The sequence below is a fragment of the Emydura macquarii genome, unplaced genomic scaffold, assembly GCF_026122565.2.
Source record: "Emydura macquarii macquarii isolate MOO-44397 ecotype Brisbane River unplaced genomic scaffold, CSIRO-AGI_Emac_v2 contig_3113, whole genome shotgun sequence".
Taxonomy (NCBI): domain Eukaryota; kingdom Metazoa; phylum Chordata; order Testudines; family Chelidae; genus Emydura; species Emydura macquarii.
In genome coordinates this window covers 5,677,294-5,690,533 of record NW_027133250.1, presented here as the reverse complement: position 1 = coordinate 5,690,533, position 13,240 = coordinate 5,677,294, and the positions used below count along the sequence as shown (strand labels likewise).

General features: G+C 51.1%; 1 long non-coding RNA gene across 1 annotated transcript; it reads right to left on the bottom strand.

Moving 5' to 3' along the window:
• Positions 1-6,697: 6,697 nt before the first annotated feature.
• Positions 6,698-10,652, bottom strand: LOC137141691 (uncharacterized). The gene is made up of 2 exons (XR_010916709.1): positions 10,471-10,652; positions 6,698-8,146 (listed from the first exon to the last, which is right to left on the bottom strand). It is a non-coding gene; the product is annotated as an uncharacterized lncRNA (long non-coding RNA).
• Positions 10,653-13,240: the final 2,588 nt, after the last annotated feature.

Here is a 13,240-nt window from a genome sequence, read left to right as displayed (position 1 = left end):
GTCTTTGGCACCCCTCCCCCGCATTTGTTACACTTTTGAACACCTTATTTTTTTTATTGCAGTTGTAGCCCGTTTCATGACTTTGATGCCTGATTTGCATGCATGATTTATCCCTGTCATATAAGATGATGAATTTGCACGCTCGGATCTGTAAATCTGTATTTATGCATGGCATGTATAAGCAAATAAAAAATATTCATTTCCTCTAAGCTTATAGAAACTTTTACATTTTAAGAATAACTGAAATGGACTAACATCAAGAAATGGAAGCGTGTCCCGACGTCGGGTGCACCAGTATTAAATAGCGTTACAGCAGGTGCCAGCCTTAGAATGTTAACCCTCATCCTTTAGCTCCGTATGAAGGAGGGCCTGGCTGACGTTTTAGGAGGTTTGAGGGAAAATGTAGTTCTCAGTAAGTCTGGAAGGTTCCACTAGATTCTACAAAGATCCAGAACATTCTAGGAGTTTTGTGAAAAATGAATCCACGAAATACCTGAAACATTTTCCTTCAAACCTTCTCTTTCCCCTTTTGTTGCTAATAACAAAAACAGCCCCACAAGCCCAGCACCCTCCAAGTCCAGCACCCCAGATGATCATCGGGTTGCTAGCCCCTAACTCCAGCCCTGCGTGCACATGGCCAAGAGTCAGAGTCCTGTGTAGCAGGAGACTGTTAATGACACTTGCATGACAACAGTCCTCCCTCCCCCAGTGGATTTCCCAAATCTAAAACGATTTCCCATGGACTGGTAGCAAACTGGTGTTGCAAACGTCCACAGTGCGATCACCACTCGCTTCCCCCTGTCCATGCAGCTCTCATTCTGGGGCGAGCTCAGTGCACAGATCCAGGAATGTGGCCTTGTGCATCCGAACGTCTCATCGCCACAGGTCATCAGCCCCAGCCTGCATCATTTTGCAATGCCACCAGTCCGGGCTTGTTTGTCAGGCCCAGAAGCGGCGCTCCACGTTTGCCGCTGCTCTGTGAATGCCAACAACAACCTTGAATTGGTTCTTGCTATGACTCACACCAGTGTGCCCCCCAAGAAATCAATTATGTTCCCCTTGGCTCTTCTTGCAGCTCTGCAAATACTGGAGTAGGGTGACCAGATAACAAGTGTGAAAAATCGGAAAAGGGGATGGGGGGTAATAGGCACCTATGTAAGAAAAAGCCCTGAATGTTGGTACTCTCCTATAAAATCGGGGTATCTGGGCACCCAGGACTAGAGGATCTTGTGTCCTGTGCTTGCAATGCTCATGACAATGATGCAGAGCTGTGCAGGCCCCAAGCTTCTGTCCGAGATGGTGGATAGCTAGGACAGCTCTCAGCCCTAACGGCTCCCTCCAGGGCAGGGCTGAGGTACGCCGCTGGGGGCTGTGTGCACAGAGGGCTTTCACTGCCTGCTCGTCTATGGAAACTCAAGCCCTAGATCAGTAATGGTGCAGAGTGGCCCGGTTAGGTGCCTGGGGGCAGCAGTGAGGGGGGACCAGAGCCCAGCGGCTTGTTCTGAGCACCCCAAAGGCTGGCCCTGTCACCCTGACCCTTTCGTCAGCGCATCAGTGTAGACGCTACCTACGCTGATGGGAAGGGTTCTCCCATTAGCACAAGTAATCCACCTCCCTGAGACGGGGCAGGTAGGTCGACAGAAGAATCCTTTCATCGATCGAGTGCTGTCTACACTCGGGTGCGGATTTGTCACACCCCTGAGCGACATCGTTACCGATGGACATTGATAGCGCAGACCCGGCCGCACTCCCTCCTGTTCTCCGCTTGCGGCACACAACAGTGGTCTTCCGGGGACTGAAAGGTAGGGGTAGCTGGGTGAAACTGAATGGCGAGTGCTGTGCAGGAGGTCAGACTAGAATGATCTAGTCCCTTCTGGCCTTACGCTTTATGTAATGTGTAAATCTTCACTGTCACCCCGCACAGTCCCACTGACTTCCACAGGGTGTCATTGGGATAACTGAACCCTCTGCCCTGCATTGGGTGGCTGTGCTAGTAGATCCCTATTGATAAAACCGGCTACTTGGATGTAAACCTCCAGGGGCCTAATTCTCATTGATGCTCCGGCCCCTTTACATCTCTTGGGCAGGGTATAAGAGCTTTAATAGGAGTGCAGGGGGTGAAAGCAGCTGAAGCCAACTTTAAGGCCTTAGTGTTAATGAGAACCAGGCCCCAAGCATAAGAGTACAGGCTAATAAGAGGGTATGTGGGAGAGATTGTAAGCAGACCCTTGAGGCAGGGACTGTCTCTTTGTTCTGTGTTTGTACAGCACCTAGCGCCGTGGGGTCTGGTCCATGACTAGGGCTCTTAGGTGCTGTTGCAATACTAAGTTCAAGGGGGCACAGTTCTGTCAATTTCTGCTTGTTTTTTTTCTCCCCTCACCTTCCGAGTTTGAGTGGTATCTGTCAGAGGCCACGTGCTACGCGGCAGAGGCACTGACGGCCTCTAAAGGCAGAGTCCAGTTGCTGCTGGACATGAGCTGGGGCTGTGTTCAGTGGGAAACAATGGAGCTGGCTAAACTCCATCTCTCTGAAAGGGAAACGGGGCATCGAGATCAATTGATTTGCTTTTGATTAGACATGCAGGAATTTCACAATGAAAAACGGCATTGTGCTTAAAGAACAACTTGACATAATCTGTGGTTTAGCATCAAATCCTCGTTTAATGCCACTGAAGGTGCTAGGCGAGACCATAAATTCTATTGAATTCAAGCTCCTTTTCCTAAAAGACCTGCATGAGACATGCCCCACTTCGGCGCAGTGCTCACAAACAGGCGAGATCTTTTACAAGTGTCTCTCGAATGACTAGGATCAGTTTAGTTTTATAAGCACTCTCAAAGAATTCTTTCTCAGCTTGCCGAACACCCTCGGATTTTTCTGCTTTGAATTGTTTTACTGTCGTGTTCTTTTTCTTTTTTTTTTTTAACAGCAAACTGAGAATTAATGAGCTCTGATTCTCTGCTAGGGAGATAATGAAAGGAAGCCTCATTCTGCAATTATACTCTGAAATAATCTTGTTGGTTGACAGCAGTTCCAGCTGTGCTGTTCTCCGTTGCCTCCTTAGGTACTTCTTGCCCCATCACATGCCAGCTGATCACCCACAGCCATTAATGGATTCATCCCGATAGTACCCCCGGCAGGAAGCGGGAGCATCGTCCCAGTTACAAATGGAGAAACCAAGGCACGGAGGGGCAGATTGACTAAGCCAAAAGCATACGGGAAGGTTGTGGCAGAGCCAGAAATATAACCCTGATCTCCTGAGTCCCAGTCCAGTGCTTTAACCCCCGTCTCATCCTTACTCCGCTCTGCCCACAGGCTTCAGGGGCACTTATCAAGGCAAAGTTGTTGTTTGTGTTCATTTGCCAAAAGAAACTGCATGGGTCAGGAAGCAGTGTGGTTTTCCCAGAGACTGGTTTGGAACAGAAGTCAGGTGCCCAGCTCTCCTGGGCCCCTTTGACCGTCTCAGCTGAGTGTACTGAGTGAGTGTTGTGTGTTTTGTAGTGAAATGGAGGTGGCGGGGGGGGAGGTCTGTCTCCACTGCAGAAGTAAGCCAGGCTCATGCTCCGGCATTTCAACCCCCACCTTTCCCCAGCACTACACTCGTGTAGAGGGAGAAGATCCTTTAGCGGGGCGGCCTTGTTCTCTTCTTTGCTGTATCATTGTCCCTCAGTACTGCAGAGTGGCCCACGTAGCTGCAATCTCTGTGCAGGGGAGGCCCAATGGAATGGCAAAAATGTTAGAGGTCAGGACTGAAATGCTGGAGCAGGAGCAGAGCTCTGTGTGGGGGCTTGATTTAAAGCCACGTGAAGTCCCAGTGAGGCTGGGATCAGGCCCTCGCAGGCTGGGAGGAGGCTTGCAGACCGCATGGCCGGCAGCTAGCATCCCACACTCCAAAAAGAAATGCAGCATGGTATGGCTAGGCTGATGCAGCACAAGTCTGGAAGGAGAGCAGGTAAACCATGGTCCTATGCAGAGAGGGTGGAAACAGGCAAGAGTTTTGCACCGAAGGCTTGATTCTTCCAGTGGTGGAATAGTGCTGCCACGCGAATGAGAAGTTCACCGGTGTCGGTGCAGCTCCCCCGGTTTGTGCCCAGTGCAGAGAGCTCCAGGCACGTGCTCGCTATGCAGCTGAGGAGGTCTGCATGTACCCGGCTCTGCAGTGGTGATAAAGGGCAGACGGGTCACGGCGAGGAGCGGAGTTGGGGCATGCTGCCTTTTCACAACTTCATCCACGCACCAAACTCTTTAAGTGTCTCACTCCACCACGGGACTTCAGGTGCCTTTCCCTTCACCCGCCGTGGCTCGTCCAAAAGCCACCTAATGTAGCAGAGGCTTTCACCTCCCTCTTAATTCTCTGCCATGATTGCCCTTTCTTTAATATCCCTCATCCATCCCCAGCCAAGGGACTATGGAGCAGTACTGCTATATTTATTTTAACAGGAAGCAAAGCAAAATATCAGCCGTGCATCCGGCATCTTGGCCAACACAAATGAGGCTTCTAAGCAATACAAGGAATGATTCCCCTCCCCGCCAGGAGAAAGAGGAGCTGTATATATTTTGAAAAGGTGACGTGTAAAAGAAGAACCAATAATGGATTACCATTTTTTGTTGCTTCCTTATATGGGCCAAAGAAGACCAGAAAGGCCTGTCCCGTAAGACTCCGGAGGTCTGGGGCCAGTCAGCCCTGTTCAGTTAGCCCAGCTACACCTCCACAGAGCATGGGACTGAAGAGATGAAGAGTGCAGCAGTTGAAGGCTTCGTGGCTGAGGTCCGGGTGCTGGCTGTGGCTGGCTGGCCGGCCGGCACCCTTTGCAGGTGGGTTGGCGGGCATGGACTGGATTGCTGGGTTGACCAGAGCCTGCCTGAGAGGAAGGATTGGATGTTGAGCCTGGCTGCGTTGTAGATTCCTTCAGGTTGTGCTTATCCAGACTGCGACCCCAGAAGGAGTCGATCTTCTGGGGTGGGTTGGCTGGGTGGACCAGTCCCATGGCTGGAATCGGCCGGAGAGGGAGGTGGGGGAGCTGCGGCAGAGCTGTTGCAATGCTACGCTGTGTTGTGTGTGGGTGCTGGGGGATGGTGAGTCTTGCTCCCCTCCCTGCCCCCCAGATCAATATTCAATAATAAAAGGTTAGCCCAAGGGATGGTTCTTGTCCTTACCGGGGTTCGGGACTCCCAGCTGGCAGCACCAGCAGTTTGGGATGTGACTGTTGGGTTGAGCAGAGCTGTTGCTGGTGGGACCTGCCTGCAAGGAAGGGGGCTGGATGCTGAGATTCCCTGAATCACAGGTGCAGATGTGGATCCACAAACCTGATTCCTTCTCCCTCACCCCTGTACACCGCTCAACTTCACCCCAGCCCCCCCAGAACAAAGGTGGTTGCATGCAGAATTCCAGTTCTGCAGCTTCTCATTCTGATGCTTTTCTTCCATATTACAACAGTCCTTGCAGGACATGAGAAAGAACAAACCAGCATAGATAAAATAAGACACCCCCCACGGTGTGTGAGATGGAGTCCATCACCCCTGAACGCTGGAGTGAAGAGGGGTGGGGGTATCTGAACCAAGAGCTGGGTCTGAATTTTACAGGTGACTCCATTACTCCTGCTCCAAACTACAACACCACTCTGCGCTTACACAGCATTTCTCATCTGTCTAACGCTAAGCATTTTGCAAAGCTCGCTATCCCCATTTTACAGAAAGCAAGGAACAGAAGCACCGTGATTTGTCAGAGGATACCCATGGAGTCAGGGGCAGCCAGGAATAGAACCCAGAAGTTCTGACTCACGTCCTGTGTTTAACTCTGGGTTGTTTAGAAGTCAGAGCCCAGTGGGAGTTTTGCAACTTGGGCCAGAATTACTCCTGAATCTTCCTCCCAAACAGGCACCAAGCCTGACCTTTAAACTGTCTGGCGAATTACAGTTCTCCCCACTCCCTGTTATTGCTCCTTTGTGTTTTCTGGGTCTGCAGGAGGACATCCTGTAGTGCTGTGTGAGAGGCTGTACTCCCAGGCAGCACCTGAATCTCACCAAGCCGTTTGCTGATGTGAGATTTCTGCCCCAAGAGGTTGGGGGAAAGCATCCAAACTTTCTGGTGTTTATCTAAAACAGACCTGAACCCAGAGCCATTTTGATCCCCTGCTGATGACAGGATGGCACCATCCGAGCCAGCGTGATTGTCACAGGCTGTCTGAGGGTATCAATGGTTGGTAGGTGCTAGGATGCTGTGAGGAGGTGCAGAGCTATTCTGCTGACTCCCCCTGGCAGTCAGAGCAGGTGGGTCACAGTAGAGTCAGGCTAGGCTGAGATCCTGGAGATAAAAGAGGCCAAATGGGACAGAAGGAGGTGTCGTGGCAGGAAGAACATTTGGAAGCAGCCAGGTCTGGAGGCTGCTCAGCTTATGGTCTGTGAGGCCGCCTCGCCTTGGAGTTTTATTAGGTTAAGAATAAAGGGACGCCCCCAGGAGGGGCTGAGTTTAGACCCTAACCCATGTGTGCTCTCCCTTGCTTACAGAGGGGTGGTGGGGATGTCCCCAAACAACATCCTACAGACAGGCTGAGAGGAAAAGCAGGAGGACTCGAGGGAGGTGGGTTCCAAACAGTGATGGGCGAGGCTGCAAACGTCTCGTTGAGCCACGCACAGCAGCAGGATTGTTTAGTGCCTTAACCGCAGCCCTTGCTCAGAGCACGTCTGTCTCCTTCCAGAGCAGGGAGGTTTGGCACGGCCGGGAAGTTGGCCAGCCGCAGGCTCCACTCCTAGTTCGGCCAGTCGCCACGGGAGGCTGAGTCGCAGCCTCCTGTGTAATTTCAGAACCTGTTCTTCTGCAGCAGTGGCTGGGCCTTATTCTGTGAGATGCTGAGCACCCTCCGCTCCTGCTGGTGTCCATGGGAATGAAGGGCACTCAGCACCTTGCTGTCCTGAGCCCTTCAGCTGCTCCAGATAGAGGGGGGGACCTGCAAGGAGCTTTCTGGTTGTGTTCTCTACACGGGGAGCCTTGCCGCAGAGGAAGGGCCCAGTGCAAACCTTGCCCTCCTTGCTGCCCCAAAGGGGGGTGCAGGGGTTGGCTGGGGGTGGGGCTCCTTCCAGTTCTAGACAAGAGGGACGGATCTCGTGTCCATCTTACATTTCTTTTGTTATAGGTTAAAAGTCGGAGCTGTAGCTTTCCCCGGGGGATCGAATCTCCAGCCGGTTCTTGGTCTCTGGCACCCAGGCAGCGCTCGGCTGCCAGGAGGGAAAACCTGAAGGCCGCTCACTTGCTGCCATTGCAAATGCAAGCGCAGAACTCTGGGCTGACGGAGGGGTTCTCTCCTGCCCAGGGGCAGGGAATGCTCTTAGCCGGGGAGCAGCTGCGAAGAGGTCGTGCCCTGTAGCACGCAGTGTCCGTGTGTCCCGCGTGCCGTGCACCTTGAGAGCTCTCTCAAGCCCTTCCCTTTGCCAGCTTGCCCAGAGCGACGGTTGTAGCAGAGTGCCCAGCTCTGCCACCCTGGGCACAACGTCCAGCTTGCTGGGAGGGAGGAAGCCCCCCTAGCGAGAGGAAGCGACACAAGAGCTCTGCTCGGGCGGTGTCTCGCAGACCTTTCCTCGCCTGCGTAGCCCTCACTTCCACGAGCCGTCCCCGTGCCTTCCAGGAGCTGTCTTGCGCCAGGGGCTGCAGAACTGGGCCCTTGGCTTGCTCTGGGTGAGCTAGTGCGGTCGAGCACTGAGAAGCCAAGCGGCAGCATCTGACCTCATGTTGCTTCAGCCCTACCCCGTCGTGGGGTGTGTTAAATAAGCCTCCTCTCTGGGGCCTGAGGAGGGGAAAACCGAACCACATCTCTGCCCGTCTATCACTAATGCTCCTTAAACACCTTCCCCTTAATTGGGGCAGTCCCGTTACTGAGGCCCGAACCAGGAGCCGTCCGGGGAGTGTTTCACTGTGAGCCTGGGGAGGGGCGGTGGCGTTGGTCAGAGGCATCCGTTTCGCCCCAGGAATCTCTCTGTTTCTGGAGGTGACGATGACGCTGATGCAGCTCTCGGACTGATTAGCCGCACGCTCGCTTGTTGCGCTCCATGGTGAGTAGCAGCTTTATACCCCAGTGAGACGTGTCTGCAAGGAACACTGTTACTCTGTGCCAGTACAGGGCCTAGCGCCGGGGGGCCCCATTCCTGATGGATCCCTAGGCACAAGCGTAATGAACAGGAGAGTTAATAATAATGAATAACCAGGGTGCTGCTGGACCTGGCTTTGGGGATCTAGGAGGTGGCAGCCTTTGGTCCCTGGGAGGTGGTGCTGGTGGTCTCATCTTTTGGATGAGATGCTAAACTAAGACCCCCACCACTTATGATAACTTAGAGTTCTTCAGGCCAGATTTGTAAAGATATTTAAGCACTTAGCTCCTCTTGATTTCCATGGGAGTTGGGCACCTAAATCACTTAAAATCAGGCCCTTAGCCCTCCTTTTTACTGGAAAATGAGGATTTAAAACCTGATTTATTGGTTATGAGTGGATATTGTGTTGACTGGACTCGCTGACTTCTTTCCTAGGCCATACACAGACAGTCCTACCTGGTCAGCCATGCTGTTGTGTCCTGGGATTGCTCGGGACAGGTCCACTACTGAGATCTGTGGCTTTAACTTGTGCTTGTTTAATCATCTAGGGGACAGAGATGCTTTGAGCATCTCTGCTATTAACGGCCATTGCCTATTTCCGTCGGGGTAAGAGCTGGGAGCAGGTATTGCTAGCGCAGGGTCAGGCTATGACAGCAATAAGCAGAGCTAAAATAATGCCTTCTCGCCTGTGAAAGAGAACATTTGTCCTGCTAGGAATATAGACTCTATTTCGCTGAATTACCCACCATTAGTCATTTCCTCAGCTCCTGTCCTCTTTAAATATATCCAGCATATATATGAAGTGCCCTAATAACATCCCAGAGTGTTGCTTTTTTTTTACTTTTAAATCTCGGCTGCTGCCTTGGAGAGTTTCTTGTCATTTTCAAAGCCTCGACTCAGATTGAAATGGATGAGAGGCAAGCGCTGCATCATGGAATCTTGATTTAGATCTTGGACGGAGTGGGAGGTAAAGGCTCAGTATGTATCATGTCAAGCATCTCTTGGCTTATTCTCCTGCCTTCTATTTTATTATCTGCCTCTGCACATCAGCAAACGGCCTGTTATCACATGAGGAATCCTGCTCTGCCTAAGAGATGGCTTTCAAAGGGCGCTCTGCCTCCAGCTGGCAGTAGGATAGCTAACTGCTTCTCCAGAGCTGCTGCTGGCAGAGCAGATACCTGGGTGTGGTGGTAACTGACGATGAATACAGCATGGCAGATGGGATGTTTAGAAAGCGACTACGCGCTGTACCCCTCACCTGCTTCCCCTGCAACGGTGAAGCCCCGACCCAGATCTCACAGCCCTCACTGCTGGTGGAATGAGTCGGGGCAGCAAGGGAAATGGAACAATGTGGGCACCTAGGCCCCACTAGCCCCGTGCCAGCCTCCTGCACGTCGGAGTACGACACGCTGACTCGGTAGCCAGACACGCCGGACGCTGTCGTACGGGGGCTGGAAATCTTGGGCTCTGAAACCACGGGCTGCCAGCACTCAAGCTAAGGGAGCAACTTGTAGCAGAGTCTGGGGAAGTCTACAGCGGCTGGATGGCCTCGTAGTTTCATACACCGGAGGATGTGTGACATTATCGTGGGCGGCACGTGACTCCTGCCTTTGGAAAGGTGGGCCAGGGGCCCTGGCGCTCGGACTGTGGCCCCACAACCGCTCGGTCCCCTCCCCGGAGGACTCCCCTGCCTGTCGCTTGCACCTCTTGGGGGAGAGGGAAAAAGGCATGATTGGCGGGTGGGGGAGGGGGTGAAGAGGCACGAGTGGGGGGAGGGGACCTAGCGGTGGGGTGGATGGGGGGCAGAGCGGGAGCTTCCGGCAGCAGCTGTTTGGGGAGGCTTAGCTTCTCCCAGCCTATTGTACTCCCTACCAATGGACATCATTAATCATGTTCATGACAGTAGTGTGTAAAAAGTGGGGCCCTAGTGTGCCAGGCTCTGTACAAACAGAGCAGCCGAGGCCCTGCCCTGAAGGGCTGCCAGTCTACACCTTCCTTCTACCGCAGGAAGTGCCTGGGGCTCTGTACCTGTCAACAGCTCACGGGCCTGGCCAGTGAAAGGCATTGCAGCGATGGTGGAAACCGTCCTGCTCTGCTGAGCCCGTTCCCCTTTTGGATTTCTGGACCAAGGCCTGGCTACGTTTACAGCTGCACCCCTTTATGTACAGGGTCGCAAACCCCTCTGGGGACCCGTGGACACTCATTGTGGTTTAACGGTGGCTTATTTTGGTGTTAGCTTGAACCTGTTCCTTCGTGACCTGGCCCAACCCAAAGTGTAGCAGGGTCAGCCACCCCCTCTTCACCGGGCTCCCTTCTGCCTCTGCTTTTCTCTTCTTCAAGGCTCCCCAAACCAACTCCCCACAGTCTAGAGGAAACAAAAACATTTCCCCACCTGGAGTCCACTTTATTCAGTCCTCAAAGGTATACTGGCCCTCCAGGCCCCAACCCTAGTTCAATCTCTCTCTCCCCTCAGTTGGGGGAGGGGGTCTCAGCCCTCTTTCCTGGAGTTGGGGGCACATGTCAGTCTCTGTAAGAGCAAATCTTGCTCCCTGCAGCAGTTTCTGCTCATGAATATCTCACCCTCACTATCTACCTACTGCTCCTTATAGGGAATCCGCTACTCACCCAGGTATACCTCCTCTAGCAATCAGGGTTGGCTGGCCCCGCCCTCCAGCTATTAAGGGGTGAGCCGCCCTGATACAGAAACAAAACCTGGTTTAAACTGAAATCCGCGTCCACCTGCCCTTTTGCATTGGTTTAACTAAATGGGTTTCAAATCACCTGTAGTTAAGCCGCTGCCAATTTGCGCTTCAAGAAGTTGCGAGTTACTGAGTAGCGGATTTTGGGTTTAGTCACACACAACACTGCAGTCAGTGTAATGCGTTGCAGTTCTGATTGCATGTCCCTTTGCACAGGTGTAAATGGCAACGCAGGGTGCAGTCAAGAGGTGAATTGGTCCCTAGATGATTGTCAAACTGGTCTGCAGGGGCAGCCATATAGTCTGACATTTTGACTGAGATTTTCCAAGATGTGCAAACTCCCATTAATTCTGCTGGAAATTGTGCTTCTGATTCCTCACTGTTAAATGCGAGGCCCACAGTTAATTCTGCAGTTAATTGTGGATACAAAATTGCCCCCTTAAATTCCACAGCCACTTACACTGTCAACATTGAGGCACATCTTTCCTGGTTGCCATGAGATTGAGCATCCAAGAATTCTCTATGAACAACTCATGGATGGGGATTTAAGATAACAGTGGTATGTTCCAGTTTCCCACTGGTATAACTCCATTGATTTCACTGGCATTCTGTCAGAATGAAACTAGAGCAATGCCATAACAAGTCCGGCCTGTAGAATTTAAATAAAAACTTTCCAGCCATTCCCCTTGGGACTTTCCCACATTCTTCGCCTTGCACAGGAATGCAGGTGGCTCCAGAAGTTTATACAGATGAAAGCAGATGAGCAATTTCATCCTTTCCGGCTACAATAACTCATCTAATGGCCCTGATTACTTGTGGTTGCAGCACTGAAAGGGGCTCCTGACCACTTGTGGGTGGACAGTCAGGGGGAGAGAGTGGCCAGATGAGATAATCTGTCTTGTCTTTTAAAAAGGAAAAGGATTTTTGGTATTAACAAAAGGAGGGCGATTTGAGAAAATAGCAGAGTCCTATTAGAGATAAAGATCTGAATGGCATTGTAATAGAGTGTAAATATAACATAAAGAGCCTGACACAAAGGAAGGAGGGGGGAGGGGAACCCAGAAGATACAGATTATGGGACTTAAATTGCTTAAATTCTTCTAAAGAAATGCAGGCAACAATGTGATATTGAGCAGGATAATTTCCTTGAAGCTTTGCAGGATGTTATTGTGATGGAGAAAAGTCACTATAGAAACCCAAGAGGGTGGCCAATATATCAGCTCAGGAAAGGAGACACAGTGAATCCGAATTAGTCTGTCATTTTGTGGTGCTGAGGGCTGGAGTGGATATAACCCCAGTTTTTGTCCTTCTCTTCTGTGTGTGTGTGTGTGTGTGTGTTCTTCAGGGACAGGAAATTGTTCTGCAGGAGATGCGTGAAATAGGCAAAATTTGAGGCTGAGAAAGTTCAGCCTCAGCTGAGTTGAAAGTTTGCTGCCCTCTGTGTTCCATAATGGAGCCACATGGTCTGTGGCCAATCACCGCTGCTGTTTAACATCCAAAGCTTGGCTGAGACAGAGGGAAAGGTGATTATATCTGATTTTAAACCTTCTGGAGCATGGACTCAGTATTGTTCTCTGGTCTGGAGGAGGGCAGTCTGCTGGTTAAAGTATGAAGCCAGGAGACAGGAGTCTTTGGCTCCTGGCTGAGAAGCAGGTTGCTTTCTGCCTCAGTTTCTCTCTCTGTAAAATGGGATAATATTCATTTGCCTACTTTCCTGTGCGGTTATAAGATTAGATTGTTCTTTGTAAAGGCCTTGGAGATCCTCAGATGGGAGGTTTTAGAGAAGAAGACAGTCTGGATATAGCAGAAGTGCTTTGAAAATGGGTGGTTATTCCCCGGGGAAATTTTGACTTTTCATTGGAGAAAAAACTCTGCTGAAAACTGTTTTGAATTTTTGTCGGAAATCTTTTTTATGATACTCTCTGTGAAAACTTTTATGTAGTCAGAAAGCCGACTTGCAAACAGCCATGGAATGTATTTGAGTCCAGATTGGAAGCCTTTCTACAGACATGCTCAGCTCAGTCATGAGATGTGAACTTGATACCGGCGTTGCTGGATGACATTCTCTGGCCCGTGCTATAGAGGGGGGTCAGACTAGCTCAGTGTTTTTTTAGCCTATGGTCCGTGGGCACTTGAGGGGCCGTAGGTTATGTCCAAGGGGTCCGTGGAAGGTTGCCATTACCATAGAACAATGGTTTTCAACTATGCCCTATGGTTTTCAGACTATGACTGAGATGTCCAAAGTTGACGCCTCTTGTTGAAATTTTTTAGGGGTCTGCAAATGAAAAAAGGTTGAAAACCACTGGAGTAGATGATTGTAATGGCCAGTTCTAGCCTTAGAATTGTTCAGTGAAATCGTGGCTCATTGAAATCAATTGACGTTTTCCCACTGATTTCAGCGTGGTTAGAATTTCACCCTATGACTCTACATACAGGACTTTGTAATAACCGTAGCCATGCAGG